Source organism: Amblyomma maculatum, chromosome 5 (genome assembly GCF_055883805.1).
Source record: "Amblyomma maculatum isolate TAMU_Amacu chromosome 5, ASM5588380v1, whole genome shotgun sequence".
Lineage (NCBI taxonomy): Eukaryota > Metazoa > Arthropoda > Arachnida > Ixodida > Ixodidae > Amblyomma > Amblyomma maculatum.
In genome coordinates this window covers 121192717-121201123 of record NC_139348.1, presented here as the reverse complement: position 1 = coordinate 121201123, position 8407 = coordinate 121192717, and positions in this window count along the sequence as shown.

Genomic DNA, 8407 nt, shown 5'->3' with positions numbered 1-8407 from the left:
GTTAAAGTTAGCTACTAAATTAAAAACGATCACGTAGTCTCTGCCTTGTATAACAACATTGGCATACCATAAATTGCAGCTGTTCCACTACACCTTATGAAATGGCGTTTTGCCAGACTTCTGTCGTTAACTACGGCCATTTGTGTCGTTATATTATGCATTTTACTCTGGAGACGTACAACCTGGGCGAGTACACGTTCAAGGGCTGAACATGAGCATCCTTTTGAAATTGGCCTGGATACAATGAAGGTTTGGTTTGGATTGCTTTATAGGGCTTAACGTCCCAAAAACTGCTCACCTATGAGAAACGCCGTTGGGGAGTGGTCCGGCAATTTCAACCACCTGGGGTGGTCGCAATTTCCGAGCAAGGACGGTATGAAGACATGAATAAGGGGAACGCATTCGTGTCGCAGATTCATTTATGGTAACCATTTATTTTCACTTCCCATACCACGCGAATATTTTCTATAGGAAAAAATATGGCTGACGAGATAAGCGCAATATATCAAGGCTATATTGCCTTGCTATATTGCGGGAGCGCACACAACCATGGCAGCGCACACAAAGTAAATCTTTAACAACGACCTTACAACACTTGGGAGAAAGCGCACGTACGCGCGCGAACACATTTCTTTCACGCCCAGGCGGAGCAGACGCGCGCTAATCTGTGGGAGAGCAAGTCGGCCTGCCCGATAGGTTACTCCGATACGCTCGGAGATGCCGCTGTTCGCTGGCGCCCGCAGCGCCACCGCTGCGATGTCTGTATCCCATATACCTTCCTTAAAGAGCAGCTGCATCACGTTTCGAGAATTTCGCGATATTCAAGGATTCAAATCTACATAGACCGTAGGTAATGCATGTAAAGTGTTTTTGCTCTAGCATTTAAACTGATGGCGTAATCGACGATTAAAACTCCAGCTTCTTCTCACAGCACGAAAGTTCTGCGGAGAAGTTTGGTGATGACGTCACGGACGGTACCATTTCTGATGTGCGTTGCCTTCGCCCACGTCCTGCTCTGCATTTTCTGACGTGCTAATCGACATTTGCAGGGCTTGTTTTCGGCATCCTTTTTTTTATTTCTTCAAACTAAGTGTACCGGTAAATAACGTACCGGTACCGTCAGTGACGTCATCATGCAACGCTGTGCAGTGCAGTGAAGCCTGATAGTCGTCGCGGTGTTAATCGCTAATTGCGCCGTTGTTTCAAATGTTTGCGCCAAGATATTTCGCGCGCTTTAATTGCAAGCTATAATCATCCAACCGCTCGGAACTCATCGAAATCTAAAACGGATGCACCTTAAGTCTCTTTAAGGAATAGACAAGCCAGGCATAGATGCTACGACAATGTCAACACAATTAATGGACCGCCTTCATGATAACCGGAGATAGTTGACTTCCTACAGGGTTTTCTATACCACTATGAATAAGCATGACGACGTATTTTTGGTGCCAGTGTCGCGCGCACTTCCAGAGCATCAAACATTTTGCTAACAAAGCCACACTCTCAGTATGCGAGAGTGCTCGCTTATACCGCTTCTGTCAATGAAACGGAAGCCACAAGGCAAGGACAGAACTTACAGAAGCGTGACGTTATCGCCAGCTCGTGATTACGCGTTACTGCAAGAAAATAAACAGAGCCATGCACACAATTATTAATTCAAATTCAAGTTCCTCAGCTAAACATTACAAAGAAGCACCACATCTCTTACCTCATTCGTCGTTTTCTTTCCCTTACCCATCTGAGTGATGATGAGGCCAACCACTTTTTCTAATCTCTTTTTGTTAGGAGGAGAAGGAAGACGACGACAACTGCAAAGCCACGCTTCGCCTATGATGAAGAAGATTATGGTAAGATGCTTTCTCTGGACCGCATCCCCAATTCTTAACAAGTGGCGCCGCATTACGGCGAACATATGGACAGAAGCATATAAAGCAGTATCAATTTAACTTGGGAATTTGACTTACACGGAAGCTATGGAGCCTCTTGTATACCTGGCATTAAAGGTATCAAGCTTTTCTTGTCGAACGAAGCGGATTTTAATATCACGATTGCATTCTCACTATGATATTTTATTTTCTTAAGTCGGCTTTCCTTCTTCGGGAGTTAGTCGTTATTTAGGTGGCACCTATAAGTACTTCAGGTTGGTTGTACAATCGCTTAAGGACCACCCTCAGCGCTAAATTAAAATAAAAACGAGGACGCACCATGCTCGCTAGTTAAGCGGCTGATAATATTTTGTACAGCTCAAAGTATTCCAAAACCGTCAGAACAAAGTGGGTCTAAAAAAGCAAAACTGCCTTTACTATAACGTTGAATTAATGTATTTCTTCATGAAATAAACAGACGTTTTGAAGACAACGAACTCCAAACAGGTTGCATGTGCGCTGAAGGTCCACACATTGTCTAGTATTAAAATGAAGAAAGATAATTTGGCACTGGTAAGTTCAAAATCAACGAAAATATCAAGAATTAGGTTCTCATAATTGCGTTTTCGCCTCCTATAGAGAGAACTAACGTGCAATATTTTGTCACACTTCAGATGCCGTAGGAAACACATTGTGGCGTATGATGTAGTTTATTGGAACCTTTTGCGGAAGCACAAAACTAAACATAACTTTCTCGGCTCCCTTCCCCCCAAACCACTAATGGTGTAATAGCTATTAGTCTCCCTGTTCAGCTTTATCAATAATATACTATAGCTAAAGATTTATTGCCTTGAAGCGTACTTCCTGAAATATATAGAGATGAAAATGGCGTACAAATAGGAAAACCTGAGAGAATATGGCCTTATTGCGTGGTGACGCACCTACTTTTCCTGATGACATGACATAAAATTATTTGCTTTTTGTGCTGTATTGCGTCATACATGATTTATTACGGACTCCCTTTATACGATAGGAGATTTCCTCTTTGCGATTATTTAGTGTGCGCAGTTTTTTTCGCTGTCCCATTATAATGTATTCCTTGCTGTAGAAAGCTACATTCGTCTGACAAATCTTACTATGTCCCCAAGACCAAAACTTTGAATTCGCGACCACCCCAAACAACTATTTCCAGTCTATTTTCCCTGTCACTGACGGTAACCTCCCGCTCGTAGACCAACATGATGAAAATTTGGAAAACATAACAATTACCGAGGTTCAGCTTTATCAATAATATACTATAGCTAGAGATTTGTTGCCTTGAAGCGTACTTCCCGAAATATATAGAGACGAAAATAGCGTACAAATAAGGAAACCTGAGAGAATATGGCCTTATTGTGTGGTGACGCACCTACTTTTCCTGATGACATGACATAAAATTATTTGATTTTTGTGCTGTATTGCGTCATACATGATTTATTACGGACTCCCTTTATATGATAGGAGATTTCCTCTTTGCGATTATTTAGTGTGCGCAGTTTGTTTCGCTGTCCCATTATAATGTATTCCTTGCTGTAGAAAGCTACATCCGTCTGACAAATCTTACTATGTCCCCAAGAACAAACCTTTGAATTCGCGACCACCCCAAATAACTACTTCCAGTCTATTTTCACTGTTAATGACGGTAACCTCCCGCTCGTAGACCAACATTATGGAAATTTGGAAAACCTATCAATTACCGAGGCTGGAGTCTTGAACCTATTGCTAACCATAGACACTAAGAAAAGCATAGGTCCTTATGTGATACCAAATATCTTTCTTAAGAGGTATGCAGAACTGGTAGCAAGATATCTGTACGTTATTTTTCACAAATCACTATCAACTGGCACCTTACCTAACGAATGGAAAACAGCTAAAGTATTCCCCGTACAAAAATCAGGCAGTAAACCTGAGACTTCCAACTTTCGTTCCATCTCGCTAACCTGTACAGTCTGTAAACTTCTTGAGCACATAATCCTTAAGCATATAACAATGTTCATCGAACGCAAACATATTTTGTCACACTTCCAGCATGGATTTCGAAAAGGACTGTCAACAGTCACTCGGCTACTTGAACTAATACATGACCTATAATTCTGCATAGATAATCCGAAATAAGTCGACCTTATATTTCTGGACTTCTCAAACGATTTCGGCCGGGTATCGCATAAAACACTTATTCAGTAGCTAAGGTACACATTACGTAATATTGTAATTGTCAACTGGATAGAGCACTTCCTGACTAACCGGTCACAGTTTGTAGATATTAACAGTGAGGCTTTTGCTCCGGTACCTGTCAAGTCCAGCGTTCCCCAGGGGTCTGTCCTGGCTACTATGCTATTTTTAATCTTCATAAATGATCTGGCTTCCCGCATCGGTGTAGACATTAGACTCTATGCTGATGACTGTGTGTTGTATTGTCCAAATTACTTTTTTAAGGCCACTTAACACTGAATAGCTCCTTGCAGATCGTGTCAAAATGGTGCACTGACTGAAAGTGATACCTAATATAAAAAAATAGGCTGTATTAAGGGTAACAAGGAAAAGTGAACGTTCAGAGTTCGAATACAGTATCAATGACACCCTACTGACTACAGTTCACGAAAACAAATAACTTGGTGTGATTCTATCCGAATACTTCAGGTGGCATTCTCATATAAATAGCATCACATCTAACACCCTAAAACGACTAATATCCCTTTAAAGACGCCTTCGACATGCACCGTCTGATACAAACTAACTAGCCTACACCACGCTGAAAGACCGACACTAGAGTATGCTAACATAACCTGGTTCCCGTTTACGAAAGAACACATCCACAAACTAGACCGACTGCAAAGGAAGGCAGTAAGATTCATCTTTATTAAATACAAACTAACAGACTCTCCTAATGAGCTACTCAAGAACGCTAACATTTTGACTCTCGAAAGTAGAGCCAAATTAGCGCGTTCAAAGTTCATGTATCGGCTAATTCACAATCAGATAAACATAGACACTTTGTGATACCTGACCTATGATATATCAAAGACCACAAGACATAAGCATTCACAAACACTCACCGAAAAATCATTTCATCCTGACTGCTTCAAATTTTAATATTTTCCCCGACCCATAAGGGAATGGAATAGCCTGGATCCATCAGTCCTTAACAGTCCTTCACTTGATAGCTTTGTTTCAGTGCTTATGAATCCTTTATAAGAAAACTCATTACAAAAGCCAATGCGATTGTTATTTTGCTTTCCCCAGAGCTTGGTCATGTGATCTAGTTATCGTTTCCTGTTTCTATCAAACTGTATAATTAATACAAATATATGCATCTGTGAACCCATTCTCCCTTTTCACGTTTTATTACCCCGTTGTTTAAACCGCTACAAGTTTACTGCTACCGTTAACATGTTGCCAAACCTGGCCCACTTCAATGTGCTACATGTACTTGATAAATTTATATGTGTCCTTCTTGGAATTTTCCCGGTTGAGAATGGCAGTATCTGTAAATAAATAAATAAATGAATAAATAGAAGGAGCAAAGCTGCGGATGTGTTGCTAGGCTTTATTCTTCCCTTTAAATATATTTATTTCGTAAAGGCAAAACTCTGCAAGCTGAGATTGTCTTCAACACAAAGGACGTTGAACAAGGGTGAACATCTCATTTAATAGCCAATATTTTACACGAGACTTGTGCTTGCATTGTCTTCGCATCTTTGTGCCATCGGTCTGTTGGCAAATCAGGGTGATGAAAACCGGTGTTTTCAAAACATTCTATGACGTACTGAGAACTTTCTTGACCTGCGCTATTAAGTCCTATAAAAAGTCAAGATTAGATTAGGCTACTATTTATAAATGTGGTTATTATGTTTTTTGCCGAGGCGCGTATCAAGAAGTGTATTCTATCGCATTCTAATATAAGGAAGTGCCCAACTAACATACATCCTGTAAGCCCTGCCAACAGTACCGTTAGAGATTTTGAAGCAGTCGTTAAAAGGGGCAACCTCTTGTATATATGACTAGTTTTATAAACATAATACATTCAGTTCTTTGAGCACTGCTGAAAAAAATTTAAAACACTAGCGGACCAATGCCGCTAAGAGACAAACTACTTGGGTAGAGATCTAGGTCAATCGTTTTGCATACAAGCAATATGCCAACGTTTATTAAACGGGTTTACAGAAAAGCGGTAAAATGCACTAGCAATGATACGTTAGGGAAAAAAAGAGAAACGTATTTGCCATTTCGTACTGCCAGGTCTACTGGGACTTGTGCCAGTCACAGCATTACAGATTATAGGCTATCTAGTCGGCAAGAAAAAGTCAGGCTTGGTGCAATCTAAATCTGAAGTGCAAACGTTAACCCTTAAAAAGAAAGCCGTCATTTTAGATACGCACCTGACGAATTTGTTTCTTGTTTTTGCGCTCTTTGCTTCTGATTGTTGGAATTCTCATTTAGGTAAAGCAGAAATCTGGGTTAATGTGTGTTCTTCGCGCTATTTTTTACATCATAATTCTCATTTCTCGTCTTTTTTCATAACACAATATATTCGCGTCACGGGGTTAAAATCATTGGCCGTCAAGTTCGTATCCCATTTTCAGCAGCTTAGAATGAAGCCTTTAAAGCGATTGGGTCAACCTCATTTAGCGACAATATTCTCTCTTTCTTTATGTTAAGTTAATGCGAAGCAATGCTGCCTTTGGTGTGCAGTCCAGTGAGACACAACTTTGCGCATAAATGTCCTCACATAGGCATAATGAATGCCGACGTTTTGCTTTCAAGAATGGTTGTTTATTTCAGGTGGCGCATACAACTAAAAACAGAACATTCCTTTTCAGATTGATTGAAATCGGCACTGCCAGAATTTAGTCTGATGGTGTTTCCGTCTACTGACCGGAGATTACGGATGGAGCAGTTGCACAAATAAAGTCGTCTGAAAACCTTTGTTCGGCAGCTCTGTACTTCACAACTGATTGCTTTTATCATGAGCAATGACAATGTTCAGGAGACGAGAGGAAGAGATGAATGACAGGTTGAATGAAATATAGTTGACAATTCAGGCCGGTGCGAACATTCTGAAAAGTTCAATTCCTCGGACTAGTACCTTGCAGTGAGCGTCGAAAAGCCCCTTGGGGTGTGTCAATAGCAAGCCTTCTGACAGCTGAAAATTGTCAGATCGAGGAACCTAATTTAGCTTTAGAAAACTCAAACTGTTGCTTTTTAAGAACAATCACACATCGAAATTTTTGGCGCAAACTTTACCAAATTTGAGTAATTCCTGATAAAAGTACCATTTACCTGATAAAGATACCACTTATTTTCTTATATGCCTTGAAGGCCTTCAAACAGGGGGCGGGTATAACATGATCATTGCAATAAATGCAAGCTAATCATTATATGAGCAAGTGATTGTTACAAATGGTTGTATGGTACTTGTATATCAAGCGAACGGGTGGCAAAGGGGTACGGGATATATTTTTGCAGCAGTCGCTTGCTAACTATGGTCGCTGCAAGATGCACCAATTTTGTTTTCAGTGCGGTGCCACTGGAACTTTTACTCAGCCACACAGTGGTTCCTAAAAGAACAAGAAAATATCACCCCGACTGCACTTTGGTCTCGCTGTAACGCGAAAAAACAAGCTTCTCTTGAAAGGCTAACTACAGACCAAGCCAATATCCCACAATGCATACCTGATGTCGCTAGCAGAACTAAAGGCTTATCAGAGCAAAGTGCGAAAATGCTTAACGGAAGGGGGGGGGGGGGGGGGGGTCGGGCTATGTGCAGTTGTATTTAAGGACCAGGGATTGACCTGTAATCTTGGTTAATAAAAACGACAACACTTCGGTTTTAAGGTTAAATTACTAGAGTTACGTCTCGGTGTGAAGAGGGACCTATATACGATTCAATTAAGCAATGGATTGGTTGCGCAATGCCTAATATGTTTCGTATTTCGTCATCCAGAATTGCTTCTGGCAGATAGAAACGCCCGAAAAAGATAGAGGGGAGACAAACCTCATTAGTCCCGACCGAAGGTTATTAAATATTTGAGGTGCTGCCATTCAGGCCTTATTCCACACCAAGAACCTTACAACGAATGATGTACACTGTTGTCTGGGGACTGGCATGGTAAGCATGGCGGTACTGCTTTATACGGCACAAACAAGGAGGCACATGAAAGAGAGTTCAGTATTGTGGAAAATGCATTAATATTGAGCGGAAAATGGTTGGTACTAGTTTTTGAGGCAGGATCTATGCACTGTGGGTGAGGGAACAAGTCCGAAATAGTGACATAATATTTGAAATGAAAAAGAAGCAATGCGCTGATACTGGGGAAATGAGCAACAAAGGTGGGGCAAGGACAAGACAGGGGCTGGCTAACAAGTGGGTATAGCGTAAATATATACAGACAATTATTGAATAAGCATTTAAAATCAGAGAAGAAATAGCCATAAAACTCAGATCTATGTCACAACGGCGTCGTGGCGAAAAAACTGCCCACACTGAGACACAGACAGAGGCG